Here is a 14272-nt window from a genome sequence, read left to right on the forward strand (position 1 = left end):
GCTACATTTGTCAATGTTAAATTCCACTTGCTGATATGGCCTGAGACTGTTAATTGAGTCTTAGTTCATGTAGGGAGAATAGCAGCTGTCGTGTGATAGCAGGCCAGTTTTACGTTGTACCCTACCCTACCGTCCTGGACTGGCTTTACCTTTCCTACATCCTTTGCATGGCAGCATACCCCAATGCAAAGGATTGTTGGTGTAGTGTAGTACTGTGCCCCAGGTTTCCTCTGAACAGCCCATGCCCCGTGCCGTGCCCCTTTCCCCATACCCCTGCCTGATTTTCATGGCTGACATGCATTGTGTAGTAGGTATGTCCACCCCCCTGCTTACAGTTAACATTTGGGCATTTAAGTTCCCCATGCTACTTACCCTGCATCTGTCTTGTCTCCTGGTAGTCTGCATTGTCCTGTCCTTGAATCCCTGTGACGATCCCCTCTGTGATGACAACTGCCACCATCTCCTCCATGTGGTCCAGGGCCTCTTGCAGTGCTGGAATCCCACCTCCAGTCTGCAGTGCTGCCTTCCTGTTTCTGGCCATCTTTTCCTTGGGCCTGCGCTTGCAGTCATGCCAGCGTTTCTTGCACTCAATGACTGTTCTCCCTACTTCTGCCACACTGTTTATCTTGTCAACAATTTGTTGCCAAATTGCCTCTCGCCTACTAATTGGCAATTTAAAGGTGACAAAATGTTGGTGCTGGTGTTCCGTCACCTCTTTCACCAGTATTTCTTGCTCCTCTGCACTGAACAGACACTTCCTTTTCTTCTTCTCCCTCTCCTAGGTCTTGTGTGGATCCTCCTGGCAGGTTCCTGGTCGGTTGTCATCTTCCTGGGGTCTCGCAAAGCTTCTGGGATCCATTTTGGCTCTCCTGTGCACATTTTGCTGTGTTTGCGCCCCTTTTTGATGCAATTGCGTCAAAAAAAGAAGCATATCCAGTTTGCGACATTGTAAACTGGATCAAAGTCATTTTCACCGAGTTAACGTTGTTTTTCTTTACGATGTGACGCATTGGTTTGAGAAAAAATAAATGACTCACACCAGTGGTTTGCACCGCCGTGCGTCAAAGTTTAAATTTGACACCCGAGCGGCGCTAAGAAATGGCATTATCCGGCGTTAAAATTTTGGACACAAAACTGCGTTGGCGCAATTTTGGGTCAAAAAGTATAAATATGACCCACAATCTTTTGGGGAACTTACCTCTGGCACATTTTGGGGGAAGAAGTCTTTGGTGGGGGCAGGGGACTGCTTTCCAAGACCAGGCATACTTCTGGGAAAGTCTAATTGCTTTAGCACACCCAACTAAGATTTGTATACTGCCTAATAGACGCACAGGTACTCCTGTGCCCTACATTGGATCAAGTATTACCATATTACATATAAGAGGAGTGCAGGTGTGCTGCACCATTCATTCTTGTGGGCATATTTGTTGATCTATGCATTTATGGTGATGTATGGTGCTTCATGTGTTTTGGTCTCCAAACCAGGTTGCATTACTAAAACTAATGTGATGATTCGTGTGCTTTTCACAATCAACTGCATTTCATGTCAGAAGTATTCACTGATGTAAGGAGGTATGTCATTTTTATTCTTGCATTGTCAGGATAGCGAGTACCAGCTCAGTGTTACTTAATAAGCACAGTATTTATGATTTCTATCATTTTGGTTCACATTTTATATACAATATAATATGTGTATTTTTTATAATCCTGTGTGAAGTCTGTTTTGTGGTGTATCCCTTTTGTTACTGGTGTGGGTGTGTTGCGCAAATGCTTTACACATTGCCTCTGGGGCTAAGCCTGATTGTTCTGTGCCAAGCTACAAGGGGAGTGAGTGTAGGTTATTTTTGGTGTGTAGCTCACTTGTTCTGGAGTGGTGGATTCTACCTGGCTTAGAGGCATACCCTACCCGACCAGAGACCTAATTTCTAACAGTAACCATCACTGTTGCCTTGAAAATGTAATTGATTAAACTTGAGAAAAGTTGTGCAAAGCCATCATTTATTGATATTGACTGTTGACTTCTTTTTTTATTACCACATACAGCCAGAAGAAATTCACCCACTAGAGCAGAGGTCCCTGCATTTGCAGGGAGGCATTGTCATGGGATACATCAACCCATGACACCTGCACAAACTGGTATCTCAATATGACCAAAAGAGGGTCCCAATTAGTACATTTTGATCAGACAACCCATAGATTCTTTACATAGAATCCATCATTAGCCTCAAACATGTGATCTGAACTAAGATATGTTGTTCATTACATGTGTTAACTAGAATGTAAACTAAATACACTCCTATCATCTTAGGCCCTTGAGGTTGGCCAGAACAAAATCTAGTACAGCGATCTCTGCTCCAGTCCACATGCAGGTGTGACATATAGTCAGGCACTGCTGACTAATGACACTAAGGCGACGCTAACTTTCCTCAAATATGGGCCTTATTATGTTGCAACCTCTGTCTTTCAAGTACTGAGGACAATGAGTCACTAGATGAAGCTGAACTATCCACCAGTAGAGAGTGGTGACCAATCCAAGGAGAGAATCTGATCCTTCCCCAAGCAGCAATGTCAGCGGTCAGCAATGCTCAAGAAGAGGAGGATGAAGAGGAAGAATATGATGACATGCTGGTTGTGGGAGATGAACTGGATTATCAGAAGGACATTGTTGGCCCACTGGGCAAAACACTGAAGGCAGCATCAGGTCTGGTCAGCACAGTGCCTCCAACTTCAACTATGAGGATTGCCCTTTGCAGGCAGTCAGCTAACCTGCCACAGCTAATAAGCATTCACCTTACCCAAAACAACCACCACTTCGTCACAGCCCTCACATCCCAGCTAGACATGTTGCTTATGCTATACACTCCTCCCATGACAGTGCGTCCCTGGCCTTCTATCAAGCATCTGTGGGACCTAAAAATTCCTGGTCAGGAGCCGGTATCCCCTAGACACTAATCTTCCCACAGCCTCCCACGTGCCAATGTTGAGATCAGAGGCCTTCCTCTGCAGAAAAGGCTAGCAGGTGGCCAGCGAACCAGTGGGAGGATTAATTTTTCAAACACAGGCCGATGTGAGGCAGCATATTCATGCCATAGGGACTACTCTGACTGACATATCAGATCACTATGGGAAATCCCTCAGATAGGTACTACTCTGTCTGACATTTCAGATTCACTACAGGAAATCTCTCAGATGACTGACAGACAGACCTGTGTCTTGAACAGGACTGATACATCTTGTCAAGAAGGCAAAATGAAATCATAGCAATCTATAGAGAAGGGAGTGCAAGACATCATGGAGTACATTTACTAAGATTTTACGCAATGTTTGCATCACGAAAGTTATGCAAATCACGCATTTTTTTTTTTACCTATTTACTTTCCAGCACAAAAAAAGTTATATGCTGGAAGTATCCTAAAAGTAACATAAAGCAGCGCAAAGCACTGCTTTGCATTGCTTAGTGCCAAGGGGGTGGTACACGGGTGGTACATGGCCATTCAAATGCAACCATTCATGCTTTTTGATGCTAAACCCTATCTACTAACATGAGTAGACTTGGTTTAGCGCCACAAATTGATGTCACTGAAAGGCAGGAGTTACAAGGAGAAATGTTTTCATTTCTCCTTTTCTGACTTTGCAAGTGTGCTGCACTGTACAGCGCATGTGCAACATGAATAGATTTAAAGTGTGTCAACGCATAGTATTTTGTACTGGAAGGATAACCTTTCAGTACAAAACCTATGCTTGATTCACACACCCTAACACTATGGGGTTAATGTGTATACATGGTGCTCAGCTGCTAAAATCAGCACTAGTGCTACGAAGAGGGGAGAGTAGAGGACAGCCATATTTCTGTAAATATGGGGCTGTCCTGCTCTCTCCTTTTCATGCAGCGCAGATTTTGTGACTGCTGCGCTGCACTGCATGATAATCTAGTATATCTGGGCACATGTCTTGGCCATGGAGATAATGGATGGCATGTTTAAACTGTTTCAAAGTCTTCCTTCATGGTCCATACATCGAAGGGATCCATACCACCTACCTGCACCACACCCCACCCAGCCACCTGTGCCACAACTGCAACAAGCACCACCCTGATATGCATGCACCACAACCCCTAGTGCAAGAAGCCTTTTTAGAAGAAGAAAAAAAAATCCAACAGGAAAGTAGTGCCCTAGAGACTCCTACTTCCTTTTCCTGTCCAGCAGGCTCCTCCCAGTGCTTTGCCAATGTCCTGGTCACTGTTCACTTGGATTTTGAAGTTGAAGAATCACTCTCCTTGTCTGCTGAATATATGCCTTTGGATCTAAGGACTTTGCTTTTGTGATGTCAAACAAGTAAGTTCAAAAACTATTATATAAGGGTGGTGTTTGTTTGGTAGGGCATGCACCAGTATTGCTTTTTACTTTTATTTGATATTTAAATTTTATTGTGTTGGGTGGCATGGAGTTTCAGTAGGGTCCTAGTTATTTGTTTGCATTTCATTTTTCACCTTTTGTAGGAGAAATATGTTTCACGGTTCAGTACCTTTTCTCCATGTTTGTTATATTTGCAAAATTCTTTTGTTTTACTATGTTGCCTAGTCTGCCAACAGACAATCCAGACAGTAGACCCAGTACTAGTCATCAGTGCATGAAAGGACTGTTTCTGGGGCAGATGGTTTTCTAATTAACATAGCGTAGGGCAGAGAGGGCAGTGGATTACATGAAAAATGTTGGCTATTGTTTTAATTTCATGGCAGTGCCGACGAGCAGCGACTTTGAATTAGATTTGACTCTTTTGCAAAGTAGTACCCAATCATTTGAAGAAACAGAGCAAAGGGGACAGAAACTGCAGTTAGCAATAGTAGATCTTCCTGAAGTTGGAGCACAACAGGAAAAAGAACCTCCTCTTTTCGAAGTATTGCCTCCCAGGTCTCCAGCAAGAAAAAGTAAGGTTACTCAATCGGCTTCTCCAAGCACCCCTTCTGATGATGATGATCTGGACATGGATTGAACCCCAGCAGATGCAGAGAGATGCCAAAAGAGTCAAGGGAAAAGAAAGGTTCCTGAAAGCCTTTGCATTATGGAAGGGCATGAGGAGGATAATGATGAGGCAGTCATTGTTATCGAATCTGGCATAGAGGAGACCAACATTACCCTTCCTACTCAACCAGCTCTGAGGGATATGGCATAGGTACAACAGTCAGCAGCAGCTCCCATCTTTGTAAGGCCTGTGCTGAGACCTGCATCAACCCTTCCCTCAGTAGAAGTATGCACTGCAGAGAGAAAATCGACAACACACCCACCTACCTCCAATTCTCATTCAGGCATTGGTGCTGGCACACAAAAAAGGTTTTCCTACCAAGTTTGGGACTTTTTTCGATTAGGAGCAGGAGGAGAACATTGCAATAAGTTTAATTTACCAAACAAGTGTTCGTTGAGGTAAGCCTGGTTCACACCATGGTACCGGAGGCCAAATGACCCATATGAAAAACTTCATGCATACCAGTGAGAGGAGCAGCTTAAAAAAATGCTGAATGTGGTGGAGGTGAAGGTGAGGAAAGTGGGGAATCATCAGCTCCAATCTCGGTGAGGGTGACATCTTTGTGCAAAGCAGCCCTGTCCCCAGCAGTGCCCCAGTATCACCCTCTTCAACGACTGCCCAAAGACGCTCATTGACTCTATTACCTCTTACTTCTCTGACATCACCTGCATGAGTGGCCCCAGAAAAGAAGAAAATCCAGGCTACTAATACGGGATTGTTTAGGCAGGAGGGTCCTATGACCACAACCACCCAATGGCACTTTTGTACAATGGAAGCTGACTAAAATGTTAGTGCTCAACCTCCTCCCTTTTTGTTTTGTAGAAGGAGTAGGATTTCAAAAATTTGTGACACTCATCTGCCCAAAATTGAAGGCTCCACATCGGACCTATTTTGTCAGAGCTGCTGTTCCAGTGCTGCATCACGATGTGTTGCAATTGGTTGGACAAGCTTTGCAGCAAAGTGCTGTTCCGATTATCCACCTGATGACAGACGTGTGGACCAGATGTCAAACAACTGATTACATGTGGATCACTAGACGCTGGATCTCTTTTGCGGGGGTTAGGCAACACCTATCTACCAGTCTTAGCTCCGAAGATAGTTTTACGGTGACATACAACAGTAGCCATGTTCGCCATGGAGAAATCCCAGACTAAGAGGTCTCAGAATTGGATTTGTTGCCATGGACAACTGCAGTAGTATTATCAATACCATGTCAGAAGGTGGCTATTTTAGCTATCCTGTGTTTGGTGCATTGCGTCAAACTGGTTGTGCAGGAATTTCACAAAACAAAGACATACTATTTTGTGTGCACCACAATAATAAAAATGGGGAGGGCAACGGATGCTTGCTGCCATAGACAGGGTGGCCAGCAGGGCACCTCTGAACACACAGTTTGTGGTTGCCCTGAGATACGAAGGTTCAGGCAATCTGTGGTGGAATGTTTGAATGTTCTGTGTGGGTGCAGAGTGAAAACCCTCAGCGAAATGGAATTTGTTTAATGCTTGGGATAACACTGATCTCAACTGCATGTAACAAATTTGGATGACCTTGGGCCTCACAGTAGCTAAACATAATATTCCATGATTATGGGGAATGCATTGGCACCACAAATAAGGGACTGAAAGAGAGACATGAGCTAGTGCATGTTGACCTAGAAGGTGACATATGAAAGTTGTGGATGTCTGCAGAAATGGACTGAGATGGTGGGGGAGTGCAATGTTCACAAGGGGATCGAACAGCTCTCTAAGCAGGGTCAGACCGGGGAGAATACTCATTGAATTGCTTTGCTCCGATTGTCATGTTCTGAGCAGCGAAATGGCAGAAGGGGAGGAGAAATGTAACTTTTTCAAGGGGGTTTCCCGTGTAACCTTCAAAACATGTCTGAGAATGTTACTGTATAATCTAAATGTCTGCCTACTGCTTGCATTATTTCTAATACAAATTTGTTTGAAAAAAAAAGAAGGCATAGCAACATATTGACCACCTGCACTCACTTCACCCACTCTTTTAAAGCCCGTAAGCAGCTGAGGATTATTCAGCATGCTAATAATGTACCAGTCAAAGCACTCATACAGGAGGTGCCAATGCTTTGGAATTCAGCCTATTATGTGTTGCAATGTTTGAGCAGTATAGCGAGATCAATGACTATGCCATTCTAAGAGGAATTGGAAAAGTATGACTATGGATGTGGACAACTGGGGGCTAATCTTATGCCTGACACAGATGCTATTCCCTTTTGAGGTTTTCACACTGATGTTTATCAAGGAGGGCAGTGCGAGGGCCAAGCCACCCTATTGTTGAATCTGCTACAGGACCAGTTTAAAAAGGTGTCTAAAAGGTTTGCACTCACAAGTGAGAACGAAAACGCAGTAGAGCAATCCTTGGTTGAGATTTTAATCCTTCATTTAGCTGGTATTACAAGTCTGCAAAATTACATCTTGTTGTCCAAAGAGTACATCTGTGCCACACTACAGTAAAAAAAAATTCTGTCTACTTTCATTGCTTACTCTGAAGAGGATGTTTCAAACTACAAGAGATAGAGTGTTTAACAAGCCAGAGAGCTGGAAGAAGAACAGCTGGAAATTACTAGAGTGCCACTCCTGGGCAGAGGTTGTAGGTTGCCGCGTTCATCTTCTAGAGAGGGCAATCTTGTCTCACAGGAGCCAACACCAACAACAAGAACACCGATAACAACCACAGCTAGAGGAACAGAAGAATTGGCCCCAACGTCTGCATTGGCTTGGTTTCAAGTGGCAGATCTTAAGTCCAGTTCAGAGGTGAATGCAAAAAACAGCCAAACAAGTGACAATACCAATGACTGTTGAGAGGATGTTCCAGGAATATCTGAATGACCCAAAAGAGTTCTATGTAAATCAAAACCCAGTGGTGTATTGGTATGCAAAGATGTGCCAATGGCCAGTGCTCAGCAGGTTGGCAATACAGTATCTGTCATGTCTGTTAGCCAGCGTGTCTGCTGAGCATGCATTCAGTGCAGCTGGTGCAGTTGTCACAGAGAGGAGGACCAGTCTCTCACCTCAAAACGTGGAGAGATTGACCATGATCAAAATGAAAAAGCATTTCATTCCACACAATTACACAGTTTCTGAAATAGCACAGGAGGAGGAAGATGATTGGTCAGAATCAAGTGTGTTAGCCGACCAACTTCTAGGCAAACCGCTTGAGCTTGAGGATGAACTCTACTTCCCTGACTGAGCGTGCCTATATAATTCTTTCTAATTATTTATCATTGAACTTTGTCAAAAAAGATATAGCTAATGGAACATTATGTTTGTGTCTGATTTATGCTGGGCCGTCATTTTTATTCTCATGTGTGGCCAGACTGGAGTTCAGTGTGAACTGAAGAAGCCTCCCCATTCCCTAGAAGATATTGGAAACAATGCCTGCCTCCCTCCCATGCCTATACTTTTTTGCATCACCTAGCAGGACTGCCCCTGAAGATCATTGACTTACAAGACTACCAAATTCCAATGTGTTGCTTGCATCAAAGCGGAGATATATATGTGTAACTACCACCAGACTTCAATTAGAAAAGGTAACTATTGAACCAATGAGTGATGATATATTATTGAGTGATTGCGATTGATAATTGGTGATTTATTCGGTGGCAGACAGTGAGCGTTGGTGTTCAACCAATTAGTAAACTTGATTTCGATGATTTGCAATGATGGGTGATCATTTTTTCTGAAGGTGATTGGCCCTTTCAAAGTTAGCGAAATGTACCTTCAGGGTCCATACCTTTTTTGGTTATTCCGAGACCAGATCAGTCTGTTTCGTTAACAAACACAAATCCACACAAAATACTCCAGTTCTGTTTCTCTCCTTGTCTTCAACAGCAGTGTACTACATGTCTCTCTTGCTCGGGTTGGGACTGGGATGGAATTAATTGGAGTCAGGAGGAAGATGGAAGGACTACCTCAACAGTCAGAAGAAGGAAGTTATCGACCTCAAAAGTAAACCATGATGACTCTGATGCCCAGTACTCAGCTCTGTGGAATGGAGAGATGTGTGTTGATTTGGGAAATGCTGCTGAGTGGGTGTGCTGCACTGCTGGCAAACGTGCAACTCCTCTTATTTTTGCTCTGACTCTGAGCCTTCTTGGGGCAATCCTCATGAAGCTAACCTTCCTTCTGTCCTCCTTGACTCTAAAATAGAGTTTCTGTTTTGCAATCCGCAGGCCTTCTCTTCTCCTGCACAAGTGAACATGAAAGCTGAGCTCAACACTCCTGCTTACCTACAGAAGCGGTTCAGCCAGGCATCCAATAGTGATGGACATACTGAGAATAATACAGATGCACTGCCCAGTTTGGCAACACATTCAAATTTTTCTTTCAACAATCATGTTTTTTAGAATTGGGTGGGTTCACTTCGTTACTCCATAATTTGGATTTTTCAAACCTAGATGACAGAACATTTAGATATCTAATAATCGGTTATAAGTCGGAACAACGCATGCTGGAACCACGCATGCATGAACAACGAGGTCGGAACAACAATCTCGTTGTGACCACTAATGCCTTTACCACGAATGCCTTAACAACAATTTTTTGCTGTAAAGGCATTCCTGGTAAAGGCATCAGTGACCGGCATGCATGGTTCCACCGTGCGGCCCCCCACCTCTAAAAATGACCGTGACCCCCAACCACCACACCCACCCCAACCCCTAAAATTACTGCAACCCCTCACCCACCTCTAAAACCTAGAACCACCCCAACCCCCTCCCCTAAAACCTAAAGCACCCCAACCCCCACCCCTAAAACCTAAACACTGACCCCCCGCCCTTAAACCATAATCACCCCGAGCCCCCACCCACCCAAAAAACAAAAAATACCCTGACTCCCCATCCCGCCCCTAAAACTAAAAATACCCGACTCCCCACCCCTGCCCCTAAACCACCCGACCCCCACCCCCACGCCCTAAAACTAAAAATACCCCGACCCCCCTGCCCTTAAAACAACCCCAGGCCCAGCCCAACTTACCTCCTTCTTGATCGCGTCGTCCTCCTCAAACGACTCCCTTCTTCTGTGCCTTAACCACACATGTACGTGGTTCAGCACATGTAGTTAAAGCCCTGAACAAGGAAGTCGTGGAAAATGAAAGCGTTGTTCCGTTTTTGTTTTCCATGACTTTGTTGTTCAGGAGTCTTTGTTCAGGATGCTTCCCCTAATAATAACTTGGGTGTCTGGGGCAGAACGTCTGTTTGTAATGCATTTTACTGAACTGTGTCATACTCATTCTTTCACTTCCTTCCACAACTGATTGATGATGACTTGTTGCTCATCATCCTGATCCTGATTAATATTGTTGTTGTGTTGTGTAGTGTTTGTCTTCATCATCCCCTTTCACCAAATCTCCTTTCCCATCCATTCATCAACTCCCTAACCCTCTTCACCCGGCCTGTGTGATTTTTTGAGGTGTGACTTAATTTATAGCAATTGAATTACACACTTGTTGGGGTGGATGTGTTTAAATGGGACACGAACTAACTACAGGATCTTCTATTACCTGAGTTGTAGCCCACACACACCCACTTACCCAACCATGCATAAAAGAACATCATTTGTCAACGTCAACTTCAACATTTTGGCATTTGTCATGCATAAACACTTAACCTTTTCCATTCCAGATTTTGAGTACACTTTTCCTGACTCAAGGATTTTGTAACTTTGATTTTAATTAACTTCCATGCTCACCATTGATCAGGCAAATTCACTATTGTTAATTTTTGTTATAATATTGGGCACTCTTTGTTGTGTCATGGTGGTAATAGTCTGGTTTCAGTTTTTCTGAAGTTATGACATAAATGTTTAACCCACTAACTTTGTGTTTGTCTCTCAATTTAGTTGCCTGTGGTAGATAATCCTTCCGATTAATCCTACAGTGGAGCTCACCTAGGTGGGAGTGTGACCTCACTTGTGACGCCTTCCCTGTTATCAAACTACCACTACCATTAAGAAGGCACCATGGGAAACCCTCCAGTAAGGTTTTGGAAGATTGAAGGAGGTACCAACCATTGCTTCATATTTTCAAGTAAGAGAACTATGGAATGAAGTGAACTTGTTTAGTTAGTGTGTAACTAATAATAGTATCTTTATTTCAGCTGAGAGCCATAAAAGCAATTCAGAAGAAAAGTTATAAATATCTATAATCATTAATTTAAAAGAATTAAAACTAGAATAAGACCAGTCTAAAATGACACATAATTGATAGATATCCAACCCTAAAAACATTTACAAAACACTAAAAACGTATATTCATTAAGTCTAAAAAAAAATGCAACTAATTAAGTTCAGTCTATAATGTCACACAATTAATAGCCTATCGGTCTGTGCTGCATTACTAAATTAATAGTCTAACCAGACATCTTGGCAAAGTTACAAACCAATCTGATGTAGACTCTCTCTAGATCGTACTGCCCAGGCACATTGAAGAATCCTTGCTATTACAAACACTACCTTATTGATTGTGTCACTTGTCAGTATACAGAGGGATTCTCTATGGTGCCTTATACCAAAAAGTATACATAAGGGGATAATCCACTTTCTCCTAGGAATTGAGTATCTTGGCAAAAAAAAAAAAAAATGGGCCATGGTCTCAGGCTGTGTTGGACTAAAATGACAGAAACCAGGAGTACAGTCAGCCTTGTTCCACTCCGTGGTAAAGGACTTCAGTGGCAGGATCCCCAATCTAAATTTGATAAAAAGGCTTTTAAAATAAGCCGGTTGTACATTGTCCATATAGGTTTCATATTTTGGAGAGCATTTTTGGTTTCGAAATTGGGCTGTCCTGGTCCCTTGTCCCTGACTAGACCATATCTGCATCAAAACCATCTCCCAATAACGTAGCTTTATACATGATATTACCTCTTTTGTTAAGCAATGAGGAGCACTCCACACCTCTTCCATGTTAATAGCATGGCACATATCTCTAATATATTTAAACCAAGTGATTGATTCTGCGCCAACATAGGCTATTAACTTTGTGAACACTATTTGGTAAGGAACTAAATGCTCAGGAGACCAGAGGCGCACCCAATATATGCGAGGTCTCAAGGAGATTTCTTTATGAATCAGATTGAGCGCTAGATTGAATCTATGAGGAGTAAGTGGGGTGCTTGTTGGTAAGTGCAACAAGGAACGTATTAACTTGTTTTCCACCACAATCAATTTCTTAGAATTACAATGGCCCCAGAGCTCAGCTCCATAAGTTGCAGCGGTCACTGCCGCAACCCAATAAACAGTGATAGCTGTCGAGATTTGCCCTCCCATAGAGTTTTTAATTTTCCTTCCGATCACCAATGACCGTTGATGGAGGGCAGTGACACTCTTTACAATTTGTGCGGGCCAGTGGAGGTCGTCTGATAGTCTAATCCCTATGTAATCAAATTGGCTAACGTGTTCTATTGATTGGCCATCAATTATCATTTTCCCACTGAATGTCTTATGTGGATTTAGAGTCATAAACTTTGTTTTATCTGTATTAATTTCAAGGCCCCTCTTCTCACAGAAGGCAGCAAAAGCGTCTAGTTCGTTTTGGAGACCCAGTGGAGTCCTTGAAATCAGTACTGTGTCATCTTGGGGGCCTCATGGTTACACTGTGTCAGGCGATCTACTGCCCTATTAATATAGAGGCTAAATAGAGTGGGGGCCAAAACACAACCCTGTTTGACCCCCTTGTAATAGGGATGGCGTATGTTAAACCATCTTCTTGTGCCATCGAACACATGCATAGGTTCCTCCGTGGAGATGTTTTATCAACCTCAGCAGTTCGCTATCAAGGTTATACGATTCCAAAACCCTCCATAACAGGTCTCGTGGGACCAAATCGAATGCAGTCTTTAGATCAATAAAGGCGACATACAAAAGGTCCCTTTTTAACGTTAAATATTTCCAACAAAGGAGTTTAAATCTAAAGACCTGGTCAATTGTGCTAACCCCTTTCCTAAACCCAGTCTGGGGATCTGAAAGAATCGAGTGGTCATTGATCCAAGAATGCAATCTAACCAGGATCTGCGTGCAGAACACCTTCTTACTTACATCGATTAAACTTATTGGCCTATAGCTGGCTGGTAGCTCTCTTCCCCCTTCTTGTAAATGGGGACTATTGTTGCTCCTCGCCATGTAGGAGGAAGCTCACCTCTCCACAAAATAGCGTTACTGAGAGTATTTAGATACAACGTCCAAGTTCAAGGTCGTGTTAAATATAAATCATCTGGAATACCATCTGGACCCGGGGCATTCTCTTTAAGCAGCGATTGGAGGGCCAAAGAGGTTTCTTTCAGGGAAAAAGAGTCCAAACCAAAACTTAACGTGTGTAACTAACTTGTACTGCAGATAAGTAATTGTTCATCTAGACCCTAATGGTCAATATTGTTACAGAAAGTGGTATGATAAAGGAATAACTATACCTAACTGGCATTCTCCAAGAGGGTCTGCAGGTTTTGAAGCTGGGCCTTGAGGTATGCCATCCAATAGCCCAAGTGTACCAGCTCACGCAGCACACAGTGATGTGATAGGCAGGGAGGGCAGCAATGGTGGTATTGGTGCAAGTGGCTGCTAGTTGGTGGTGGAGCTAGCATTGACATGGTCTGGGGGCTGGAGCTCCAGGCAGCTGGCTGGTGGAACATGGGCCAGTGCAAGTGCCTCACCCTTCTCTCCACCAGCCATTGATACTCCGCTCAGGTAGCCTCCAACCTCTGCCAATCCCTCATCCTCTATGGAGTTCAAGTATTCTATTCTTGTTGTGCTAAATTAATGGAGGCATGCTAGCTAGTGCGTTGAGTACTAATTTGCTACTCTCTGCTGTCTGCAGCTGGGGCAGCTGCGTTTGACAATTATCTCACTTTGATTCCAATGGCCCTGCTCTTCTCCATTTGCCTTAAATTCTACCCTGACTCCAAAGAGACACATGGAAAATATATGTTTCACACGTCATGTATAGCATACAGATAATTTATATCCTATTTGCCATAAGTGAAGGGTGGGAAAATGAAGAAGTGCAGTAAAGGGAAAAGAACAGAACAAAGATTTTATTGGATTTGCTCGTCACAGAGTATCCCATCCACAAAACAAAAAATCATAGGCACCTAATCCTACTTTACTTTGTGGCCTTACCCTCAAACACAAATTATTTCAAACACATTTACTTGGCAGTAAGGAAACATGACTTTCTCTACTGTAGGGTATGTTAGAAGGAAGAGGCCGGGTTGGTAGCGGTTTTGCTATAGAATAGT

The sequence above is a fragment of the Pleurodeles waltl genome, chromosome 2_2, assembly GCF_031143425.1.
Source record: "Pleurodeles waltl isolate 20211129_DDA chromosome 2_2, aPleWal1.hap1.20221129, whole genome shotgun sequence".
NCBI lineage: Eukaryota > Metazoa > Chordata > Amphibia > Caudata > Salamandridae > Pleurodeles > Pleurodeles waltl.